This window comes from Bos taurus, chromosome 17, assembly GCF_002263795.3.
Source record: "Bos taurus isolate L1 Dominette 01449 registration number 42190680 breed Hereford chromosome 17, ARS-UCD2.0, whole genome shotgun sequence".
NCBI lineage: Eukaryota > Metazoa > Chordata > Mammalia > Artiodactyla > Bovidae > Bos > Bos taurus.
In genome coordinates, this window is record NC_037344.1 from 5,701,447 (window position 1) to 5,727,458 (window position 26,012).

At 46.0% G+C, this 26,012-nt stretch overlaps 1 long non-coding RNA gene across 1 annotated transcript in view; it reads right to left on the bottom strand.

Moving 5' to 3' along the window:
- The window catches only part of LOC132342578 (uncharacterized), a 31,598-nt gene that overhangs the window by 410 nt on the left and 5,176 nt on the right, over positions 1 to 26,012 (bottom strand). Inside the window, exon 3 of the long non-coding RNA XR_009490993.1 lies at positions 397 to 506. This is a non-coding gene — a long non-coding RNA (uncharacterized lncRNA). The remainder of the gene's footprint in view (positions 1 to 396; positions 507 to 26,012) is intronic.

Below are 26,012 nucleotides of genomic sequence, written 5' to 3' on the forward strand. Positions count from 1 at the left end.
AGCAATGCAGAGAAAAAGCCCGTCTCCAGACTTCTCACGCTCTCTGCAGTTCATTTTTTTATAAGTTCTGTTATTGATGATATTGTCTTGAGAGAGTGAAAAAGGGAAGAGAGAAAGAGAACAGGAGTCCTCACAGAGGCTGAACTGCCCCTGCTCGGATTTCTTCTTTCTGAGCAAGTTTTTAGTCAATGAACAGAGAAGAGCCTCTTCCGGTCTGGAAAAGCCAAATTGTTCTCCCTGAATCCCACCGCCCCCCCAAGGTTTCTAAAATGATTGAAACTCTGTATACAGAACAGCCAATACCAGCTCAGGATAGAAGAGGGTCTGCAGTGGGCTTTTAGGAGCAGGGAAGTGACCGCGCCACACAGGTGTCCGCTTCCTCACAAACCTACTTACTGAACAAATATAGAGGCCGCAATTCTCGCGATATTTCAAATCCCTCTGAGGAGAAGTAAATGAGCAACTTCACTCACAGTAAAATAAGAGGCTTATCTTGGTCTTCTTCTCTAGAAAAGCAGAGATAGGGGCAAAACAGTGAGAGGTGCAGGTGGGGAGTGGGTGAAGGTCAAAGGCAGGTGGGGTAGGTCAGTTGAGAAGACAGTCTCCAGGATGTGCTTTTGGGGCTTCCCCAAGGTGGCTCGGAGAAGACAATGGCACCCCACTCCAGTACTCTTGCCTGGAAAATCCAATGGACAGAGGACCCTGGTGGGCTGCAGTCCATGGGGTCGCTATGAGTCAGGCATGACTGAGCGACTTCACTTTCACTTTTCACTTTCCTGCATTGGAGAAGGCAATGGCACTCCACTCCAGTGTTCTTGCCTGGAGAATCCCAGGGACGGGGGAGTCTGGTGGGCTGCCGTCTATGGGGTCGCACAGAGTCGGACAGGACTGAAGCGACTTAGCAGCAGCAGCAGCAGCAGCAAGGTGGCTCAGCAGTAAATAATCTCCAATTCAGGAGACTCCAGAGACGCTGGTTTTCCTGGGTCAGGAAAATCCCCTGGAAGAGGAAATGGCAACCCACTCCAGTATTCTTGCCTGGAGAATCCCACGGACAAAGGAGCCTGAGGGGCTACACTACAGCCCATGGCGGGTCTCAAAGAGTAGTGAGCATGCGCGCGCGCTCTCTCTCGCTCTCTCTCTCTCTCTCTCTCTCTCACACACACACACACACACACACACACACACACACACGATGTGCTTCCACTCCAGTCGGCCAGGCACAACTGGGTTCCTCCTGACCACAGAGCTCTCTCCCATCCCCCACCTCCCATCTGTCAAGATTCATCCCAGGTATCCTGCAGCCCTCAGAGTAGGGGCCGCCATCACCATGGCCCCGGCTGCGAGTCGGCCCTGCCCCCGAGGGTCGCGGGACATCCTGTGGCGCCTGTTGGGCTGGAGGATAGTTACAAGCATTGTCTGGTCAGTGCTGTTGCTGCCCATCTGTACCACAGTATTTGTAATCTTCAGCAGCATTGATTTATTTCATCCTATACAATGGCTGTCTGCCAAAAAAAAAAAAGATTCATCCCAGAGGGAGCAACCCCCGCCCCCTCCCCCAAGACATCCAGGTTCTATCACTCACATCTTCCTCTCAGAAACCAAAGTGCACATCTGGTGTTTCTTTCAACGCCAAAGTAGAATAGGTGGAGCTCTGAAAGAGGACAAGAAAGGGGGAGGGAGGGGGGAAGGAAAGGAAGAGAGGGTAGGGGAGGAAAGGTGGGGAGGGAGCCTCTTCAGCTAAAGACATCAGAAAAGAAACGCAGTGTGCCTGCCAGTGCAATGGGTTCAGTAGATACACCACCTTTTCTTTTCCGGAGACAGGTTTCAGTAGAAGAGAAATGACAACTGTAAAGGGGGATAGGAAGGGGGACTAATCAATGTCACCTCACTCCAGTACTCTTGCCTGAAGAATCCCATGGATGGAGGAGCCTGGTGGGCTGCAGTCCATGGGGTCTCAAAGAGTCAGACAGACTGAGCGACTTCACTTTCACTTTTCACTTTCATTCATTGGAGAAGGAAATGGCAACCCACTCCAGTGTTCTTGCCTGGAGAATCCCAGGGACGGCGGGGCCTGGTGGGCTGTCGTCTATGGGGTCTCACAGAGTCAGACACGACTGAAGTGACTTAGCAGCAGCAGCAGCAGCAGCAGCAGAAGGGGCATACTGAAGGTTCCCAGGAGGAAAGTAACTCAGCAGAACCCTATGGGGCCTCCCCAGGACAGCCCCTCCCCTTATCCTCAGCTGTAGCTCCTCTCCAAAGTACCCAGATAACAGAATCTGATGCTCACTTCCTGAGTTTTCTTACTCAGGAAAACTGTGCAACACCCCCACTCCCACCCCCACCCCCACCCCAAAGCCCCTAGGCTCACTGGAGCCTAAAGATCAAGTGTTAACCCCCGTGACACAGTTCTGCCATGTTCTTACCATCAGCCAATCAGAGAACTGTACACAAGCTGATCCCAGATCCTGGGACCCTCCCTCCCTCACCTGGCAGTCAAAAATGCCTTTCTGAAACCCATCAGGGAGTTCTGGTATTTTAAGCACTAGCTGCCCTGGACTCCTGCTGGGTTCCTGTGATAATGCTACACTTTCCTCCACCACAACCTGGTGTTGGTAGATTGGCTTTACAATGTGTGGGCAAGTAGACCCAAGTTTAGTTCAGTACCAAAAGGACTGAGGGGGTTGGGCTGGTTACACCTTTGTATTCTGTGGGTCAGAAACCTGGAGGAGACAGCAGTGAGGAAAACTGAGTAGGGAACAAGGGCCAGGCTCTTCACTTCGGAATAAAGGACTCAGAGAGGCACCTAGGCACTTGCTCACAGAGAAGAGCTTGTAAGACCAATCACAGTGACTGGTGATGAGAAATGCTGGTCTGTACCCTGAATTACCTGCCTAAAAAGGCCCAAGGAGAGATGGCATCTGATGCTGCACTGTCTATCCAGCTAGTCCAAAGAATAGACTATTTTGCATCCCTGGTAAGAATGGATGATGTCAAATTGAGCTCCTGTGGACCTAACAGAAACAGAAATTATGAAGAAGAGGTGGCAAGAATACACAGAAGAACTGTACAAAAAAGTTTTTAATAACCCAGATAACCTCGATGGTGTGATCACTCATCTAGAGTCAGACATCCTGGACTGCAAAGTCAAGTGGGCCTTAGGAAGCATCACTACAAACACAGTGGAGGTGATGGAAATCAAGCTGAGCTATTTCAAATCCTAAGAGATGATGCTGTGAAAGTGCTGTGCTCAATATGCCAGCAAATTTAGAAAACTCAACAGTGGCTACAGGACTGGAAGAGTTCAGTTTTCATTCCAATCCCAAAGAAAGGCAATGCCAAAGAATGTTCAAAATGCTGCACAATTGCACTCATCTCACACACTAGCAAAGTAATGCTCAAAATTCTCCAAACCAGGCTTCAACAGTACGTGAACAGAGAACTTCCAGATGTTCAAGTTGGATTTAGAAAAGGTAGAGGAACCAGAGATCAAATTGCCAACATCTGTTGGATCATCAAAAAAGCATGAGAGTTCCAGAAAAACATCTACTTCTGCTTTATTGACTATGCTAAAGTCTTTGTGTGGATCACAACAAACTGGAAAATTCTTCAAGAGATCAGAATATCAGACCACCTTACCTGCCTCCTGAGAAATCTTTATGCAGGTCAAGAAGAAACAGTTAGAACTGGACATGAAAAAACAGGCTGGTTTCAAATCGGGAAAGGAGTACATCAAGGCTGTATATTATCACCCTGCTTATTTAACTTACATGCAGAGTGCATCATGCAAATGCCAGGCTGGATGAAGCACAAGCTGGAATCAAGATTGCTGGGAGAAATATCAATAACCTCAGATATGCAGATGACACCACCCTTATGTAGAAAGCAAAGAGGAACTAAAGAGCCTATTGATGAAAGTGAAAGAGGAGAGAGAAATAGTTGGCTTAAAACTCAACATTCAAAAAATGAAGATCAGGGCATCTGGTCCCATCACTTCATGGCAAATAGATGTGGAAACAGTGGAAACAGTGACAGACTTTATTTTGGGGGGCTCCAAAATCACAGCCATGAAATTAAAAGACACTTGCTCCTTGGAAGAAAAGCTATGACAAACCTAGACACCAGAGACCTTAGTCAAAGCTATGGTTTTCTCAGTAGTCATATATGGATGTGAGAGTTGGATCATAAAGAAAGCTGAGCACTGAAGAATTGATGCTTTTGAACTATGTTGTTGGAGAAGACCCTTGAGAGTCCCTTGGACTGCAAGATCAAATCAGTCAATCCTAAAGGAAATCAGTCCTGAATATTCATTAGAAGGACTGATGCTGAAGCTAAAGCTCCAATACTTTGGCCACCTATTGCAAAAAACTGACTCATTGGAATAGACCCTGATGCTGGGAAAGATCGAAAGCAGGAGGAGAAGGGGACGACAGAGGATGAAATGGTTGAATGGCATCTCCGACTCAATGGACATGAATGTGAGCAAGCTCTGGGAGTTGGTGATGGACAGGGAAGCCTGGCGTGCTGCAGTCCATGGGGTCACAAAGCGTCAGACAAGACTGAGCGACTAAACTGAACTGAACTGACTTGGCAGAGAGGAAACCAGGGTCCCCTTTAAAAATGTTCCCTGATCCATTCTATTTGCCTGGACAAAGGACAAACTACACCACACTGCAGTTTCTCTTCCAGGCCTCATCCCTGCATGGACTTGCTGACAAAGAATTCATTCAGAAAGCAGAGTTTTGGGGGGGTCCCTCTGTTGATGGCATGTAGATCTCTTGGGAGTAAGTTCATTAGCTTTTCCCTGGCAGAGCCCTGTGCAAGTTGCCGAGGGCATCTGAGAACTCCTGGACCACATGCTATATGGACCCCCTTGAAGTGAGTTCCAAGGGAGCCACAGCAGCTGGGCAAGATCACAGGATATCTATTGAAAATGGCCCAAAGTATGGACCTCTCACAGCTAAACCCGGCTTGTGATAAACAGGCATTTTCCATCATGCACTCCACAGCATGCACAGTGCCTTCACCTCCCTGGCTTCTGCTTTAATAATAAGACTAAAGTTGATGATGAGCAATCTAGATGAAAGAGGTTATAAGACGATTTCCCAAGGCCGCACAGGTGATAGACTGGAGCGCAGGTCTTTTATTCCTCAATTCTCCTCCCATTCTGGGCTGGCAACCTAAAGAGGGGCCTGAGGAATGAGACTTTTGCATTTACTTTGATTATTCTTATTTAGAGACTTGGTGCACAGTTCTTGCATCTACGTTAGCAAGCAAAGTATTTTTCAGACGTTGGTCTTTGGACCTCACCTACCCCACACTATCGTGGGCACCAGCCGTAATATCCTTTGTATCATGCATTTTCATTCCTGGTTATCACCTCTCCCACCTGGACTATTTCAAGAAGGGAATCTCCAAGCATTTCCCAGGCAGCTTCTCTCACTTTCCACTTCCCCCATCCCTCCCTCCCTCCCTGCACATCCCCAACTCCAACACCACCAGAAATGCTGATAGCACAGACTCCTGGGAATTTTAACAGCATCAATCAGCCTCACAGCTGGGGGCAGAGATAAGGGCATTCCTCTTTGAATGCCCTTTCCTTGGGTTTGTGGGTAGAGCCCTCACTTCTTCCATTTGTCAGCTTTCACCTAAAGACAAACAGATAGTATTACAATTATCTGAGGCCTTCTTGAGGACACAGGGTAGCCCTGTTTGACTATCTGGGACATTTCTAGACTTAAGAATGTGGTGGGTCCTGGAGCAGGGAGCAGGGCCTGCTTCCTACCTCCCTCCAACCTCAGAAACTTCAGAGGAAACAGCTTCCTGGAGACAACTTGTTTTGTCCTTCCTTGTCCCTTATTTATGCGGTAGACATTCCTGGACTTTCTTCCTCTGCCTTCCAAATTTTACATGGCTTGAGGGAGAAGACACTGGCTTATTCATGATTTTATAGTTTTTAATGGACTAAGTGGCCCCATAATGTAATGTAAGAAAATGATCAGAAATTGAAATATTAATTTTTGTCCCTTGCTGGTGTGCATCCTGCAGCCCATTTTGTTGTTGTTCAGTTGGGGCTCAGTCATGTCCGGCTCTTTGTGACCCCGTAGACTGTAGCATGCCAGGCTTCCCTGTCCTTCACCATCTCCCAGAGCTTGCTCAAACTTGTGTCCATCGAGTTGGGGATGCCATCCAACCATCTGTCATCCTCTTCTCCTGCCTTCAATCTTCCCCAGCATCAGGGTCTTTTCCAATGAGTCAGCTCTTTGCATCTGGTGGCCAAAGTATTGGAGCCTCAGCTTCAGCATTAGTCCTTCCACTGAATATTCAGGGTTGATGTCCTTTAGGATTGACTGTCCTTTAGGATTGACTGGTTTGATCTCCTTGCAATCCAAGGGACTCTCAAGAGTCTTCTCCAACACCACAGTTCAAAAGCATCAACTCTGCATCCTGCAGCCTGTTACTTAACCCATTTCTGCCTCAGTTTCTCCATCTATAACATAGAAACAAGCCCTGTCTGGGAGGATCATTGTAAGGACTCAGTGAGATAACACATGGGAAGCTGTTGCTTCCTGAGCAGGGTTCAAACCTGTACCTCTGCCTTGGAAGGCAAAATCTTAACCACTGGATCACCAGCAAAGTCCCTCAAGGCAATTGTACTTTAGCCATCTTTTCTTATCATCCTAATCCCCCTGTTTCATACACCTGCATGTACAACTGGGGGAGGAAGAGCTCAAGGGGTTGTTCATGTGTTTGTATCCACCTTATTCTCAATAGGATTTCAAGTAATTCCAACTGTACACTACAATAAGATACATACTTAGATGAAATTAAAGGTAAGCAGGTGAGGACCTTGGAGACCAGCTGTTCGAGAGGTAAGAGGAAGCCAAGAGTGGAGTCAGCACACAAAACCATGTCAGTTATGTGAGATCTGAGAAGAATTGGATGATTGGTAAAACTCCAGCAACTTGCTCTCCCTGCCCCAGCTGGCATCTTGGGGAAAATATCTGAAGAGAAAGCCACAGAAAATGATGACCTTGGCAAGCTCTGGGGCCACTGAAGTCTCCACATGGAGTCAGGAGGAGGTGGAACCATGGTTGCTTTCTGGATCATCACTTGTCAAAGGTGGGTCAAGTGTTTGCATTCAGGGAGAAAACACACTTGGTTTAAATTACTGTTAGGTAGTTAGAATAGGAAACGGGAGTCCAGAATGGCAGTGGCTAAAAGACAAGAAAGGGAAAAGCCCTTGAAAATAGAACAAAGGAAGGTCTGAGGACTGGAGTGAGGACCTCAGGTAGAACAAACAGCACTCCTGGCTAGCCCAATTTACATAGGGCAGGCCCAGGGGGAGGAAAAAACATATAAAAAGAGGAGCCAAAGGGCTGGGGGAGGGGGGGGGGGCTCTCTCTCTTCTCTCAGCGTCTTTTGGGTCAGCATGCCCTCACGCCTCAAGGATGTATTTTCCTTTATTTTCTAAATAAAACTGAGCTATAACACAGAGCTGTAACACTGGTGCGTCGCTTCAAATTTTTGTTGTGACGAGACAGAACTGAGGAAATTACACACTCCCCCAACATTACCAAATCTAGATAGCTTGGTGCTTTGCTCCAGAAACACAGTTTTATCACAAGTTGAAGCTAGCTATGACTTTTTGACATGGAACCACTATAGACATCATCAGTTCAGTTCAGTTCAGTCGCTCAGTCATGTCTGACTCTTTGCGACCCCATGAATTGCAGCTTGCCAGGCCTCCCTGTCCATCACCAACTCCCGGAGTTCACTCAGACTCACGTCCATCGAGTCAGTGATGCCATCCAGCCATCTCATCCTCTGTCGTCCCCTTCTCCTCCTGCCCCCAATCCCTCCCAGCATCAGAGTCTTTTCCAAGGAGTCAACTCTTCGCATGAGGTGGCCAAAGTACTGGAGTTTCAGCTTTAGCATCAGTCCTTCCAAAGAAATCCCAGGGCTGATGTCCTTCAGAATGGACTGGTTGGATCTCCTTGCAGTCCAAGGGACTCTCAAGAGTCTTCTCCAACACCACACTTCAAAAGCATCAATTCTTCTGTGCTCAGCCTTCTTCACAGTCCAACTCTCACATCCATACATGACCACAGGAAAAACCATAGCCTTGACTAGACGAACCTTTGCTGGCAAAGTAATGCCTCTGCTTTTGAATACGCTGTCTCCTTCCCAGGAGTAAGCGTCTTTTAATTTCATGGCTGCAGTCACCATCTGCAGTGATTTTGGAGCCCAGAAAAATAAAGTCTGACACTGTTTCCACTGTTTCCCCATCTATTTCCTATGAAGTGATGGGACTGGATGCCATGATCTTCGTTTTCTGAATGTTGAGCTTTAAGCCAACTTTTTCACTCTCCACTTTCACTTTCATCAAGAGGCTTTTTAGTTCCTCTTCACTTTCTGCCATAAGGGTGGTGTCATCTGCATATCTGAGGTTATTGATATTTCTCCTGGCAATCTTGATTCCAGCTTGTGTTTTTTCCAGTCCAGCGTTTCTCATGATGTACTCTGCATATAAGTTAAATAAGCAGGGTGACAATATACAGCCTTGACGTACTTCTTTTCCTATTTGGAACCAGTCTGTTGTTCCATGTCCAGTTCTAACTGTTGCTTCCTGACCTGCATACAGATTTCTCAAGAGGCAGGTCAGGTGGTCTGGTATTCCCATCTCTTTCAGAATTTTCCAGTTTATTGTGATCCACACAGTCATAGTAGTCTAATAAATTAGGTGGCACTAAGAATTAAAAAACACTATGATCAAAGATGGACACCCCTACGCTCTGTCCCCCTCTCTCCCTCCCTCTCATCTGCTATGTAGGTGAAAGAGCTGGAGGGAAACTTTGAGAGCATCCTTTATAGGGAAGGAAATGTCCCTCAACTCTCAGACACTGGATGGGTCTGAAAATGCAACTGACGAATCAGATTAACAGGAGAAAAGCATATTCATTTTATTGAATTTGTACATGTACATGGGAGCCTTCATGAAAAAATGAAGACCAGAAGTGACCAGAGTAGGAAGCTTTTATGCCTTTTAGGCCAAGAAATGATACATTTGTAAAGAATTGACAAGACAAAGGAGTTTCAGTTGGGGGTGGTCCAGTTAAGGCTAAGGAGCCCTTATCTTCCTTCTTAGAAAGAAGATAAGGGTTAGTTTATCAAGGTCTGTCTGCAGATTCCTCCGGTGACTTCCCTGGAATGATAAGAGTCTGTCTCCAGGAGAATTTATTTCCTGCCTTTAAGCAGAAAAGGGGAAGATTTATCTGCATTTACTGCTTTTTTGAGTTACTTTCAGCTCAAAATAATTTTTATGTCAAAGGGACACACTTTGGGTTGCCATATTCTGGTTTTCTCAGGTGGATGAAGATCCCAAGGTTATCAGATTGAGCCATCAGTGCCTGGTGATGGCATGGAGCTTGGCAGAGCTCCTGATGCCCACTCCAATATGTATGCCTCTCACTGAAACAGGAGGGAAGTGGGCAGGGCATAACCTCTTAAAGATGGCATAGCCCTTGAGGATACAACATAAACTCGTTAGAATCAACTAGATCCAAGATGACAGAAGATTCAACTTGCAGTAGATCTTGAGACTCATTATAAGTTCATGTAATACACTAGCTGCTAAATGACACACCCACGAGTGCTATGACAATTCCAAGGCTGACCACAAAAAGCCAAAAAGTGGGCAGTGGCCCAATTCCTGGAAATAGCTGCCCCTTTTCCAACATTGTTGGAATAATCCTCCCACTCAGTTCAGTTGCTCAGTCATGTCCGACTCTTTGTGACCCCAAAGACTGCAGCACGTGAGGCTTCCTTGTCCTTCACTATCTCCTGGGGTTTGATCAAACTCAAGGTCCTTTGAGTCAATGATGCCATCCAACCATCTCATCCTCTGTCGCCCACTTCTCCTCCCGCCCTCAATCTTTCCCAGCATCAGGGTTTTTTCCAATGAGTCTGCTCTTTGCATCAGATGGCCAGAGTATTGGAGCTCCAGCTTCAGCCTCAGTCCTTCCAATGAATATTAAGGGCTGATTTCCTTTAGGATTGACTGGTCTGATGAAATTACCCAGCCCATAAAAACTAACCACCTCATATTTAGGGCCTCTCGCCTCCTGAGACGGCCCATGCCGTTCTGTGAAGTGTGTTTCTCTCAGGGCGTTCTTGCCTCTTTGAGACAGGCTGTATTCTGTCCATGGAATGTGTTATCACTCTAAATGAAAGCACTTCTTACCTATCACTTTGTCTCTCACTGAATTTTTTCTGTGATGAGACGTGAAGAACGAAGGCTTCATTAAGTCCTGAGACGGGGCATGTGATCTCAATGAAAAGACTGTGGGTTTCAGTCCCATCTGAGTCGTGTGGTTTCACCACATCTCCACTTTTTTTCTCTCCCCAGGCCTTTGGCTCTGAACATCCCACTCTAAACACACATCCTCTTCTCTCCATCTTCCCTTGCTTTCCCACCTCTGCAGCAAAGCCACTGCTGGTCTTCTGACTGCTCACATGTGGGAATTCCTCCCTGGGGCTCCTCAGAATCCAAAGCACCAGGAATTTGCTTCTCCTGTCTCTTAGGTGACATTTGGGTTATTTGCAATACAGGTGTTTACACCACACACCCAGTAACCACATTGCTTCCTTTCTGTTAAACTATTGATTCTTCCTCTTGGCAGCTGAAGGGAGGCTTTGATGTGGGGCTCTGTTGTAGTTTCTGAAGGAGGAAGTTGTTGGTGGGAGGATTTACAGCTGTTTGAAGAATTCCTCCGCCCCAGCAATTGTTCTGGAGGGAGGAACGGCTGGTGTAATTTCCCAGCTGGGGGCAGATTTCCTGAACCCTGTCTCTGAGAAGGAGAGAAGGGAAACTGAAGTGCTTCCAAATAAAGATCTGAGTGATGAGATTTGATCTGAAGGGATTTGGTGGTAAACTCTTAAGAATTTCCAGCCTCCATCTAGAGTACCAGCAGACTGTGTCCCTTCCAGGCAGGCAAAGGGGTTGCTCTGCAAGGGGAGGGAGCAGAGGGAAGGTGTTTATTGGCCTATCTCCACCTCATTTCCCCTTTAAATTTTTCTGCCCTAAGAGACTTCCTCTGTTCTGTTGCAGCAACTCTCAGCAAGTGTATAGTGCTTTCTGGGGACCTCGCCTTTGTTAAGTAGATCCGCAGTGATACAGTAGAGATTTTAATGTGCAGTGCTGAGTTTTAATAGACTATTAAACTACAGCATCACACATTAGCTGGCTATGGCACAATTGCAGAAATATCGAAGATGTGCTCTTGGGAAAGCACTATTTACTTTAATGGGGAGATGCTGCAATAGACTGAAAATCTCCGCAAAGGCAAAGCAAGCAAGGCTGGTGGGAAGGACCTGGGACTGTGACCTGGGCTCAAGCAAACCCTTTTCTCCTTCCCAGGCCCTGAGCCAACTGACAACCAACCCAACACTTGTGGCTCCCAGTTAACAAAAGATTTTGGCCAAGTTGTGAGTTTCAAGGTCACCCGGCACTCCGGGCCCATTATGAGTGGCTGCAAGGTCAGAGTGACTTTGAGGCATGTGGTCATTTTGATACTAACCAGGGTTCTTGGCCTTCTGCAATCAATAGAAATTGACTAGAAGCCAGAAAAGAAATTCAAGCAAGGCTTTTACAACCTCCCAACCCCTTCCCACCCACCACCCCCTCGGCCCACCTCCCCTCCAGGGCAGCAGCAAGGAGCAAAATCTCTGAGGAAGTAGAGGGCAGGGAGCTTGTTCCTAATACGGGGTAAGGGTAGGTGTGTGTCCAGGGGTCTGGCAGGAGGAGAAGCTTAGATGCTTTGCCCATCCCTCTGTGGTGGTGTGAGCAAGCGGCGTGTGCAGTACCCTGCTTTTCCTCCTGGCTCTTCAAAAGTAGCAGTTGGGTTTTTTGGTCTCTTTGTATCTTTTGTCCATACTTTTGCCCCAGCTACCAAGCATGCAGTTATTTTAGTCCCAGATCGTTTCTTTGTATTTTGTTGCTGGAGGAAAGGTGTGTGCCCGTGTGAGCACTGCAGCAAACCAGCCCAGGTCCCAGCCTGTGTCAATTTGTCTTAGTTTATTGGGGGCTGGAGCTTTCCTTTTTATGGTTTGCTCTGTTCACTCTGGCCTGAGCGACGAGAACGCAAGGCAGATTCTTCAGAAAAGTCATTTTGCTCTGGAATTTTCTCTGCCCAAGTGCCTCCACTCCAGCACACACAACTACATCACACACTCAGCAGGTTTTTGTGAGGAACTCAGACTCCTGAGGTCTGTTCTCTCATCATTTCAGAGGAGGCTGGGCCTGGTCTCCCCCCAGGAGAAAGTCAGCAGCTTTCAGATCAGCTGTGATGTCAGAGCTGGACTCAGTAGCCGAAGGACCCTATCCAGCCATTATGCAAAGTAAAACTCTGAGCAGGTTGTCCACAGTCTTAAACTCTGCAGCAGAAATAAACCTTGAGAACAGAGCCATCCAAGCCTTACCCAAATGAGAGCCATGAACAGCATTTTCCAAAAAAATCTCTCTTATCTCCTATGCCTTTTCCTACTGTGCCTTCCTGCTGGATGGCAACATTTAAAAACCAAATTGCAAATTCTAAAAAGAGGCCTGTGCCTTCCCAGAATATGTTCCTCCAAACACACTCTTTATACAAACCCAGGCCCACAGGAAGCCTGAAGGAGGCGGGAAGAAATGGAAAAGACAAGCGAAAGAGCCCCCAAATCAGTAGTACAACAAGACTTCCCCATCTGCCTAACTAGTTTGCTCATTCAGCGTTGGTAGTCATTGCTCTGTTACTCACTCGGGGACATTCCGTTCTAGGTGAGCAGATGAGAATATTAATTCCGTTCATGCTCTCTTCCATATTATTATGGAATAGGGTGAATGGTTCTTTTTCTTGTTCAAAATAGAGGCTCTGTGAGGAGGGGAGGCAAGCCTCCATTCAACACAGGATTTGCTTCCTGCAGCACTTGCTTCATCTCTCCGGGGCTTGAAAACACACATCCAAGAAGGGCGTTTCACAAACTGCTTCTTCAAGCCTCTTAAAAAAAAAGTATTATAAAAATAACATGTTAGACTTCCTCCCCACCTCCAACAGCACGGGAAGGCATAAAACACAAAGGGAATATCTCCTCCATCATCTTATATGTGCTTAGTCACTCAGTCATGTCTGACTCTTTGCAACCCCATAGACTGTAGCCTGCCAGGCTTCTCTGTCTGTGGGGATTCTCCAGGCAGGGATACTGGAAAGTGAAACTGAAGTCGCTCAGTCGTGTCCAACTCTTTGCGACCCCGTGGACAGTAGCCCACCAAGCTCCTCCGTCCATGGGATTCTCCAGGCAGGGATACTGGAGTGGGTAGCCATTTCCTCATCCAGGGGCTCTTCCCAACCCAGGGATCAAACCCAGGTCTCCTGCATTGCAGGCGGATTCTTTACTGTCTGAGCCACCAGGGGAGCCACCAGTGAAGCCCAAGAATACTGGAGTGGGCAGCCTATCCCTTCTCCAGGGGATCTTCCTGACCCAGGAATCAAGCCAGGGTCTCCTTCATTGCAGGTGGATTCTTTACCAGCTGAGCTACAGGGAATCGCATCATCATATATATATATATATATACATATATATATGTGTCCAGTTGCTCAGTCATGTCTGACTCTTTGCAACCCCATGGACTGCAGCACACCAGGCTTCCCCTGTCCTTCACCAACTCAGTTGCTAAGTCTTTTCTGACTCTTTGGATTGTAACCCACCAGGCTGTCCATGGGATTCTCCGGGCAAGAATATTGAAGTGGGCAGAAAGTGAAGAAGAACTAAAGAGCCTCTTCATGAAAGTGAAAGAGGAGAGTGAAAAAGTTGGCTTAAAGCTCAACATTCAGAAATGAAGATCATGGCATCCGGTCCCATGACTTCATGGAAAATAGATGGGGAAACAGTGGCAGACTTTTTTTGGGGGGCTCCAAAATCACTGCAGATGGTGACTGCAGCCATGAAATTAAAAGATGCTTACTCCTTGGAAGGAAAGTTCTGACCAACCTAGACAGCATATTCAAAAGCAGAGACATTACTTTGCCAACAAAGGTCTGTCTAGTCAAGGCTATGGTTTTTCCAGTAGTCATGTATCGATGTGAGAGTTGGGCTATAAAGAAAGTTGAGGGCCAAAGAATTGATGCTTTTGAAATGTGGTGTTGGAGAAGACTCTTGAGGGTCCCTTGGACTGCAAGGATATCAAACCAGTCCATCCTAAAGGAGATCAGTCCTGAGTGTTCATTGGAAGGACTGATGCTGAAGCTGAAACTCCAATACTTTGGCCACCTGATACGAAGAGTTGACTCATTGGAAAAGACCCTGATGCTGGGAAAGATTGAAGGCATGAGGAGAAGGGGACGACAGAGGATGAGATGGTTGGATGGCATCACTGACTCAACGGATATGAGTTTGAATAAACTCTGGAAGTTGGTAATGGACAGGGAGGCCTGGCATACTGCAATCCATGGGATCTCGAAGAGTCGGACACGACTGAGCAACTGAACTGAATTGAACTGAACTGAGCCATTTCCTTCTCCAGGGGGTCTTTCCGGCCCAGGGATCAAACCTGCGTCACCTATGTCTCCTTCACTGGCAGGTGGATTCTTTACCACTGAGCCACCTGGGAAGCCCAAAGCAGGTTTCTTATCCCTTGACTACCTCTTTTCTAACTCCTCAAGGGAGCCACCATGAACAGCTTCAGTTTTGGTTTTTAAAAAATAATTACTATGATTTTAAATGATTCTTTGTTTCAACTCAAGAAGCTGTCTAAGGACTGCCTGTGATGGAAAGACAGAAAGGTTTTCTCCACTTTGTTTGTCCCTCTACCCTTTAAATTGGTGCAAGGTCTCTAGGTAGCACATTGGAGGGAATTGAAATCTTAGCAACAATTAGTCGAGACTGAGCTGAAAACACTTAGATTGGGTGTTTGGAGGAGCAAACAGGAACGGCTAGAGAGAAAGGAGGGAACTCCAAGAGAGAAGGATTGCAGTGAATTTCTTTTTCTGCATGGCTTTGTCAGGTCATGTAGCTGGTTTTCCTACCATTAATTAAAGGATTATGAGCATGGGAGAAGGAGACCCTTGATGGGCAAGGAGAGGGTCTGCTTTAAGAACCTCAACTATCTCACCTTTGTCCTCCTACATTCAAAAAACCTATATATTCATGTCAGCGGTAGATATTGGGTCGGCCAAAATGTTCATTCGTAAGCAACGTCTTATGGAAAAACCCAAATGAACTTTTTTGCTAACCCAGTAGTTGATCGCATCTTGTGGCAGATTGCATTAATGGTCCAATTCTTTGCCCTCCATCCATCCATGACCTTTGGCATGTAACTCTGCAGTCTCTTCCTGTACTGAGGGCAGAGTGAAATTCCCACCCTTGGGTGTAGGCTTTTGCCCTTGACCAATGGGACAACAGCAGACAAGGCACAGGCATGCCATCTTGCTTCATCTTATGCTTCCGCCATCACCATGAGAAGGACCAGCCCTTAGGCTCCAGAGGCGAATGCAAAACCATGGATCAGGCTTGCCCCAGCTGAGGCAGAAGCATGAACCAGTCCAGTGAAGACAAACCCGGCCCAGCCCAAATCAACTAGACCCTGCAGGCCTGTGAAGAGCCCGTGTTGGTGGTGATCGCCATTACCACTGTTTACGCTTTGTTATGGGCTTCCCAGGTGGCACAAGTGGTAAAGGATCTGCCTGCCAATGCAGGATATACAAGAGGAGTGGGTTCAGTCCCTGGGTTGGGAAGTTCCCCTGGAGTAGGAAATGGCAACCCATTCCAGTACTCTTGCTTGGAAAATGTCCTGGACAGAGGAGCCTCATGGTCTACAGTCCATGGGATTGCAGAGAGTCAGACAACATTGAGCACACACACAAGGTTTGTTATGCCACAATTTTGTGGCAGTACAGATGATACACACCCCCATTATCTTCTAAGAACTGTTCAGAACCCTGGAGAAAGTAAAAGGAAATAAAACTGAGCCACAACTCTCATGGAACCAACGTTCTGTTAGAGCACTTCACACGTGTGTATCGCCTGCTTTGCACTCCTAAGCCCAGGGGGCAGTCCCATTTTGGGGATGAGGAAATAGAGACTCAAGAAAGTCAATTTGCTAGCTGATCATAACAACCTAGTAGGTGCTGTGGCTGGGATCTGAACCCATACCTTCTGAGTCCACGTGTTACACCCTTTCCATAGCAACCTCTACCTTCTGCTGGAGTCAGCACCTCTCATGGGAGTTACAGAGGGACCTGACTTGGGTGGGAAGACAGATGGGAACTGCACGTCGGACCCAAAGAGGACTGCTCTGTTATCTGCCAAATGAGAAACAACTCTCATTTTTATCCCCTGAAATTGTTCCTCCTTGCAATTAAACCAATCTCTGTTTACAAGTATTTAGCATGATTCTAGAAATTACATTTTGAAATTATGCGAACAGAGAGAGAAAGCAGCCCACACAGTGAGTGATTTCTTGTGGGTAATTGGCTGCTGGTTCTGGCTCCAGTGATGCCTTCTCTTTTAGAGCATAATTAGTGATTTCAAAGGAAGCTGTTAGAAATGGCCCAGGTCTCTAAAGAAAGCCTTTTCTAGCTCTTAACATTAGGAGATCTACTCAAACGCATGCTGACAATTTTTCCCTTTTTGTTTTTTCTCCCTTTTATAATGACCTCTCAAGCAATTTTCCAAAGATTGGAAAGGCTGTGGATGTGTAGAACTCTTCCAGATATGGAAGATACCCCGATTCTCATCAGAACACTTAGAATTTCTTTCTTGCTTGCTTGACACAGAGTATTTGGATTTTAACACAGCATATTCCTTTGGAATAGTTTCAACAGTTTAAAAACAAAATACAAGTTTATTTCTCCCTCCTATTAGAAAATCTTTAGGCAGTCGTGGGTTGCTGTCATGGTTCTCTGTTCAGCAAAGACCAAATTCTGTCTATCTGTCATCCTTAATCTCACATCCCAGAATGGCTGCTGGAGATTCATTACATTCAAGAGCCATTACATTCAAGCACCAGGAAGAAGGACTAGCTTCTTCCTGCTGAATCACTTTTAAGGAGATTTGCCTGAAGTTCCACAGAGCAATTCTACTTAAACTCATTGATTAGAATGGAGGCCCATGGCCATACCTAGCTACAAGGGAGGCTGGGCTCAGTGCAGCTATAACATATACAGGATTCTGTTGCTAAGGAGGAAGGAAAGCTTGGATATTGGGGCAAGAAAATAGTTTCTGCCATAAATGCAATAGTGGAGAAGTGTGGACATGTGAACTGAATGAAGATACAGTTTGGCTCATTTGAAACCAACATTGAAACTAAAGATAGGGTTAATCTGCCAGCACCAAGCTAGGAACTTGGGGGTGTAAAAGGGCTTTATCTTTTGTTCCATTCTGTTCAGTAATGTTATCCATAATTCAGATGAAGACTTTGAGAATCCTCTGCCCATCTCTACTGATGTCACAGACCAGGAAGTTTAGCTACCATGAATTAGGAACCAGAAGCTCTAGAAAGGTGAAGATAGTGGGCAGAAATAACAAGAGAAAATTTAGCAGGAAAAACTTTAAATTCAATACTTAGATCTAAAAAGCAAACTATGCAAGTACAGGATGAAAGAGCCATGGCTTAGCTGCAGATTTAATCTCCACGTGTTAAAAGTAAGAAGTGACTCAGAGAAGATGTAATTGGATCTGGCCTTTGACAGGAAGGAAAAGGAAGCTAATATTTATAGAACACCTGCAATATGCCATACCCTTTGATGAGCCCTTATGGTGATTCTAGAAGATAAGTGTTACTATCCCTTGAATCACAACAGAAATAGAGACAAAAACATAGAGAACAAATGTGTGGATACCAAGGAAGAAGGGGGGGCGGGGTGGGAAGAACTGGGAGATGCGGATTGACATATGTACACTGTGTGTAAAATAGATAACTGATGATAACCTATTCTATAGCACAGGAAGCTCTGCTCAGTGCTCTGTGGTGACCTAAAAAAGAGGGGATATATGTATATGTGGGCTTCCCCTGGTGGTGCCGTGGTAAAGAATCTGCCTGCAGTGCAGGAGACACAGGAGGCTTGGGTTTGATCCCTGGGTTGGGAAGATCCTCTGGAGAAGGAAACGGCAACCCACCCTAGTATTCTTGCCTGGAGAATCCCATGAACTGAGGAGCCTGGTGGGCTATAGTACATAAGGTTGCAAAGAGCTGGACACAACTGAGCAACTCAGCACACATGCTCGCACATGTATACATTCACTTTGCTGGTGAACTTTGCTGGTTCACTTTGCTGTATAGTAGAAACGAACACAACATTATAGAGCAACTATACTCCAATAAAAATTCATTTTTTAAAAGAAGAGAGAGAGAGAAGAGCCTCGATCATGGCCCAGTTTCACACAGCTTGTTCTTTCCTCTCTGCACAGATATGGCCCCACTGGGGTAGGAATGGAGGCACCAAGAAGCCGTGTCCTTTACTGCTGGCCTTGCCTGAAGTTCTTTCTGTAGGGACAGCTCCCTAGGGGAATGAATTCTAACTGGCTTGGAGAACGCTTTAGCCAGGTAGTGTTAACAGCAAGTAGTTCTCTGATTAAGCAATCAGCACTCTTTGTCACTTAGCAGAGAGCAGGGGTCCAGAGGAAGCTAAGCAGAACAGATAAGACGGGAAGGGGGAGAGATGGGAGGCAGACACCCCTGGGAGCAGCAGAGTAGCGAGAGAACCTGAGGCCTGTGATGAGACCAGGACCTCTAGAGGCGGAGCAGCTCTGAGGACGAGTGGCCCCTTGGCACCTCCCTCAGGACAGATGAGGAAACTGAGGCACCAGGCCAAACAAGAGCTTCCCAACTGATGGCTTATTAACTGGCCAACTCAGTGGTTCTCATCCCTGGCTGCACGTTGGTGTCCCCCGGGAACTCTGACAAATCCTATGCTGGAACCCCACTCCAGACCCATCATGTCAGATTATTGGGGAAGGGAACAGGCATTGGTATTTGCAAAAGCTCCCGTGTGATTGCAATGATGGTTAGGAGGGCTTGGAGACCCGGGTGGTGGGCTGCTCAAGCAGGGGGTGCGGACTTCCCTGGGTGGTGGGGGATGTGTGGGCTTGGGAATTTCATCACTGTTAACACAGCCTTCTACCTAGATTCATGGCTTTGGGGATGAAAATACTTCCTCCTCAAAGACTGAGGGTTCCAGAAAAGGGAAGTATCCCAAATCCTGGAGTCATTCAGTCTGGCCTCGTTATTCCTCCCAGGAGAAGACTAAATTCCCCTTTATTCCCAGCCCTCTTCTGAAACTCTCCCTCCCTGCATTTCTGCCTAGAATGCCCCATGCCTCCAAGAGCTGTCTTCATTCGGGCTGGTCTGAAATGCCCACTCTTCCATGAATTGCTCCCCAATTTCAAGAAAGGGGGGTTTTCTCTGCTTTTCTTACTTTGCACAATTATGCAACATCCTCTATATACGTACTCTTCCCTGTTATAAAACTCCAGTTTTTACATCTGTGCCAAGCGACTCACAAAGGGGTCAGCTAGACATAAGGACTCTTAGGGCTTTTACCCCAAAGACTCTAACTCTAAAGGTCCAGGGTGGGCTTAGGAATCTGCTGCTAAAATCACTGGCCGCCAGGTTTGCCCCTCGGCTTATACAACAAGGTGTAAAATGTTAAGGAAGAACTCTTCTTAGAGAACAGCAGTTTTGTGTAATTGTGTGTGTTTGGAGGGGGGTGTGTTGAATTGTGTTACACTCGACTCACCAAGTGTTCTTGTTTCTGCGCCAAGAGGAAGGAAGCTGAAAATTAATCGTTATTTTGTATCTCGGGTAGAAAGTGACTCTTTCCACCAAAAGAAATGTAAAATTCTCCTTCCATCTTCACAGTGTGGAGAACACTGTTCGCAGCAGAGAATGAAATGACAATATAGGCAGATAGCAAGGGGCAGAGAGAGACAGAGCTGGAGAGAGAGAAAGAGAGGTGTATGAGCTGCAGGCAAACAGCCTTTTGAAGGGATGTTAGAAAGACCACCTTTGAAGGAGTTATAATAGTTGATAAAGAATGTAAACGGAAAAGAGAGTTTCCTGCAAATGAACAAAAAGGACTATCTTCAGTCCCTACAAAATGATAGTATCTTAGGACTTATGAAAGGGGAACAGCAACATCTCCTCAAAGAGGAACCAAGTTCAGACCGCAACAGATGATTCTCTTTGACCTTCAGCCTACACGTCTGAATGTGTATTCAGAACCTGAATTCGCTGAGCAGGTGAAACTGGAAATTGCTATCAGATCTCCAAGATATGGTATGCAGAGCTGCCTATTAATAAACACTGGAGTAAAACTTGTATTTCTAGAATGTTCTCATTCTAGAATGTAGGTCCAGTGATTGTCTTCTTGTCTTTGGATAAAATCTCAAGATTAAAAAAAAACACCTCAGGGGAGTACTCTGGCCCAGGGGTTAAGAGTTCACCTTCCAGTGCAGGGGATGCAGGTTTGATACCTAGTCAGGGAGGCAAGATCCCACATGCCTTATGGCCAAGAAACCAAAACAGAAAACAGAAAGAATGTTGTAACAAATTCAATAAAAATTTAAAAATGGTCCACATTAAAAAAAAAAAAAATCTCTAAAAAAAAACCCCACCTGTGCTACTGATTATGAATATGTAGACTCAAATTACTGATTACATTCAGACCATTATGGTCAATGGTCAAGATTCAGTGCCCAGAGAAACAGGAAAGCAGAAGTCCTTCCAGACCACATCCCCAACAGGGCTAACGTGTGTACCAGCTGCTTTGTGGTAGATGGGGGCAGGAGCCAAACTTCATCTCAAAGTGCACTGAATAGCACTTAGCCAGTATTTTACCCATATGTTTCTGTCAGTAGAGACTTCTTAAACTGAAAGTTCCTGGAGGGCAGGCATTAGGCTCAGTTCATGGGGTCGCTAAGAGTCGGACACGACTGAGCGACTTCACTTTCACTTTTCACTTTCATGCATTGGAGAAGGAAATGGCAACCCACTCCAGTGTTCTTGCCTGGAGAATCCCAGGGACGGCGGGGCCTGGTGGGCTGCCGTCTGTGGGGTCGCACAGAGTCAGACACGACTGAAGCGACTTAGCAGCAGCAGCAGCAGGCTTCTCTATGCAAAGAGTCAGACACCCTGAAGCGACTAGCACAACACACTCTCTTTAGCAACCACCTCTTGATGCCCGAGCAGCTCTTCTCCATTTCATCCAGATCTCCTTTGTGGGTAGTAATCTTCCTCCTCTTCACTTGAAATGCTTTATGAGAAATGGAAGTTTAAACAAATACAGCCCACTGGGAGAAATAAAGCCTATGGCTGAAATTGGATTGACCTGCATTCCTTTGAGTTGGGTGATTTATTCTCCATGTTTCTCTAAGAGTTGAATCTTGGCTAATTATTTCTCTGGGAGGATTATGATCAAGAGGGGTTACATTTGGAGGCACAAACAGCCAAACAAACATTTTATTCATTGCATATAGATACTGAAAGGAAAGTCAAGGTAGAGAAGGGGCGTGTGTGCATGCTCAGTCAGGTCTGACTCTTTGTGGCCTCTTGGACTGTAGCCCTCCAGGCTCCTCTGTCCATGGGATTTCCCAGCAATAATGGAGTGGGCTGCCACTCCATTTCCTCTTCCAGGGGAATCTTCCCAAACCAGGTATCAAACTCATATCTCCTGCATTGGCAGGCAGATTCTTTACCACTGAGCTACCGGGAATCCCAGAAAAGGGGAGTCCAGGAGAAACAGATTAGTAGAGAGCTGGGACCAGCTTCTAATGGGATTTGAATTCATGTTGCAGGCATCCAGATGATCTTAAATTCAAGAGTTGATCTTTATGCTCCGAGCTGACACTCCTGCCACCAAAGCCCCATGGAAAGCAATCAGAACCACTTAAAACTGACATTTGTCAAGCTGAGAGCAGCTCCTTTGTGCTCCTGTTGAAGTATTGATTAGATTTGCCCAGGGAAGTTTCCTATCAGAGGGAGAGACAACTGCAGAGGATGTTTGCATCTATTTATAAGTTCCTAGAAAGGACTTGAGGTCTCTGAAATGGATCTCCTTTCCTCCCTGGCACTTGGGGAGGCCCAACTCTCTGGAGAGGTCCTTGAAACTTTTTCCTCAATGACAATTTACTGGTTTTCCCAGAAGAGGCCCTGAACCTCAAAGTTCCTTTCTTCTCCCCTGCAGAGTCCTTGTAAGAGCCTGCTGCTAACGTGTTCATTCTTCATCATGGGCTTTCTGAGGATAGGTAGAATCTAATCTTCTCAAGGACTCTCTTGGAGTCCTTGACATTCTTCCCTGAAAACCTCACCCCCCACCCCTGCCCACAACCATCAAAGAGTGTGAACTGTGTAGAAGCCCCCAGTGTCACCTGCACGGGTCTAAACTCAGGTGTGAAATCAGAGTGATCCAAGGGAAGAGTGAGGAGGATGCTCTCCAGGGAAGGGACTGGGACACTAGTCCCGAGCTGGGGTGACACTTGCCCTTTTGGGGCCATGAGGATGTTGTGATATCCAGAGTGGACAAGAGGGGGTTGCATAAAGAGTTTCCTAGGTAAAATTTCAGAGGAGGAGACAATCAGGACCACATGTTAGATGGCAGAAATCATTTGAAATGTTTTCCTAGATCAGATATTTATTTATTTTTAACATTGTATGATTTATTTATTTATTGGCCATTCCACATGACTTGTGGGATCTTTGTTCCTTGACCAGGGATTGAACCTAGGCAGTGACAGTGCCAAGTCCTAACCTCCAGACCACCAGGGAATTCCTTAGATCAGATATTAACAAATGCAGTAGGGATGGGCTCTTAAAATGAGCAGGAATAAACAGGGCTTCACGATAGACTTTAGATAGTCTATAAAACCTCTGAAGTCATTGTCAAAATCATAGATGTGGTCCATAGCTGTTATTAGAATCTCAAAGAGATATTGGGCTTCCCAGGTGGCTCAGTGGTAAAGAACCTGCCTGCCAATGCACGCGATGCAGTCTCGATCCCTGGGTCAGGAAGATCTCCTGGAGAAGGAAATGGCAATTCACTCCAGTATTCTTGTTCGGGAAGTCCCAGGGACACAGGAGCCTGGCAGGCTATAGTCCATGGGGTGGCAAGGGTCAACACAACTTAGCAACTAAACAACAACAATAAAGAGGTTTCAATGGCACTTGGAAAGTTAAGAACCACTTAATCAGTGACTTGTGTGTGTGGCATCCCTCCCCAGACCCTAGCAACCAGGAAACTTCTGGGAAAGCTGAACTAACTCCACATCAGGATAATATCAGTGGTAGGAATATTGCCCAGTGCAGCCTAGTCTCCTTGAAAGTCTACCCCGGTGGGAAAGACTTCCTAAGCAAAACAGGAAACCCAGAGTTCATAAAGGAAAATATAGACAGATTTTATGATGTAAAACAGAAAAGTTTTTACAGAGTAAAAACACTATAAACAAAATTAAAAACAAATGATAAACATAAAAATATTTATAATCTATATAGTAAAAGTTAATATTGTTAAAATACAAAAATAAAGTTTAAACATTGGGAAAAGACCTGAAGAGTTTATTTATAGAGGCAGATTCAAACAGCAATAAATAATTAAGAAAACCCACAAACCTCCCTAGTGATCAGATACATAAAAACTAAAACAGAAATACATTTCTCAACAAATAGATTAGAGAAATGAAGATCAATAATGTCTAATGTCTAGTCATAAACTGTTGTGGGAATATAAACTGATGTAATATTTTCAGAGAGAAATTCTCTAGCACCTAGTTAAATTCAAACTGCATACAATTTTTGACCCAGAAAATTCACTTATAGAAATTTATTCCACAGAAAAGTCTTGCAAGTGTGTACAATGTTTACTGAGTCAATACAATAGGAAAAAAATTTGATAACAACACAAATATTAATAGTAGAACAATTCAAAATACATTACAATTGACTTGTACTGTGGAATACTATGCAGTCATTAAAAATACTGGTGTTCCTTTGCATATATTGACATAGAAGAAGGTCCATGTTATAATACTGCATTTAAAAAAAGAAATTTATGCCACAGTATAATTCTGTTTTTTCTTTATTATAAATTACAAAACATTTGTGTATACCTGAGTTTAGTATATGTGCATATATTCATGGAGAAACATTTTATATAGGAATAGCCAACATTCTGGAAAAATGCATATTTATCTATTAAATTTCTCTTGTGATGCTGGAGAGTCACTTTAAAAAAAAGTTTTCGGTGTATTGTTGAAATTTTCAATCTCTGTGTAGTACTTTTATAATTATAAGCAAACAAAAGTCTCCTTAAGAATGCTTCCCAACCTGGTTGTAATCTGGTTTGTACAAATCCTGCCTTGACCTAGTTTTGAGGTCCCGGCTAGAGGCTGGTCAGTTTCCCTTCTTGAACAGCCAATTAATTTCCCACCACAGCCACCTCTTTATGGGGCTCTCACAACTCTAGGCCGCTATTCACCTCCCCTAGTCACCCAGGGCCAGGTACCGGACAGTTAGGGACAGCCTCTAGGCTCCTGGTGAAATTACTCAAACAAGCCAACGCTAGGTCTGCTTTTCATGACTCCTGTTCCTTCCCAAGGAAATGAGAATAATGGCTCTGGCCCATCGCTCCACTTTCTTTCTCTTCCTGTGACTGACCCTGATGCTTTCCTGGGTGGTCCTGCTCGGGGCACTGTGTTCTTCCCAGGGAACTCTGCTCTGAGTATAACCAACTGTAAAACTCTTTCCCAGCTTTCCTCTCTTGATGTGCATCTGGCCCCACCATGTCTTACCCAGGTTAATATGGTTGAAATACTAGTAAAACTTGTCTGTCCATGTTTTCCAGAAACACTCCATGGATAGACGCCCAGTGGTTACAGGGTGGAGGCTGTCTGCTGCCTCTCCCCACAGGGCTTGCACCTGATGCACTTCAGCTCCACTTCATGGCTGAGGTGACTTGGCCTCTCTCATCTGGTCCTGGCATATCGATGGAGCAGTCATTGGCTAATGACCTGCTCGTCTGGCCCAGTTCCCATCAAATACAGCCCAGCTTCATGGACCATCCTCCAGAAAACCTGACCAATGAAGCATACACAGGGCAAAACTCTGAGACTGTTAAACATGGAGCAGGCTGAAACAGGGGTCAGAAAACAGGCAGATAGAGTCTCAGGAGTTTGGCAGCAGGGGAAACCAGCAAACTCTCTGAAGCCAGTCGTGTGAGCAGAAACAGGAGCATGGGTGGATACGGATGCTGAGGTGAGCAGGCTGTAAGGAGCCAGATGGACACATTGAAAGGCAGGGTAAGGTAAGGGCCGAAAAAGTGGCTTGATGGTCAGAAATTAGCATACTCACAGAAGAGGCAGTACAGATAATAAAGAGAAACAAGCTTGACTTCAAAGAGCTTGGATTTGATTCTGGTTGCACTGTTGTTGCGGAGAAGGCAATGGCACCCCACTCCAGGGTTCTTGCCTGGAGAATCCCAGGGATGGGGGAGCCTGGTGGGCTGCCGTCTGTGGGGTCGCACAGAGTCGGACACGACTGAAGCGACTCAGCAGCAGCAGCAGCAGCACTGTTGGGCTAGGTGCACAGATGTGGGCCCCTAAAGCTCTTAAGTCCCTGCTTCTTCATCTGAAGAGCTGAGCATAGAGACAGCCCCCGCCCCCAGGCCATCTCATAGATGGCTGTGAGACACTGTGCCGTGTGTCTTTCGTCACCACAAACCTGAGATCGAGGAGGCCCTAGGCCTGCAGGTGATAGAACAATTAACTGGGGGACAGCTTGATCCAGAGGCTTCTTACTTTCGTGTCCCTGCTCTGGCCCTTCCACGGCCCTCTGAGCAGAAGTGCTCAGGCTGCGGTGGCCATTGGACAGAGGTGGGGAGACTCTGCTGCGGGTGTCCCCATCCTTGGTTAGGCCTGACGTCCATCTTCTACATCTTTCCTCACATTGCAATTCTGGCCTCTATAGACCCTCAGATGCCACTTTCATGCCC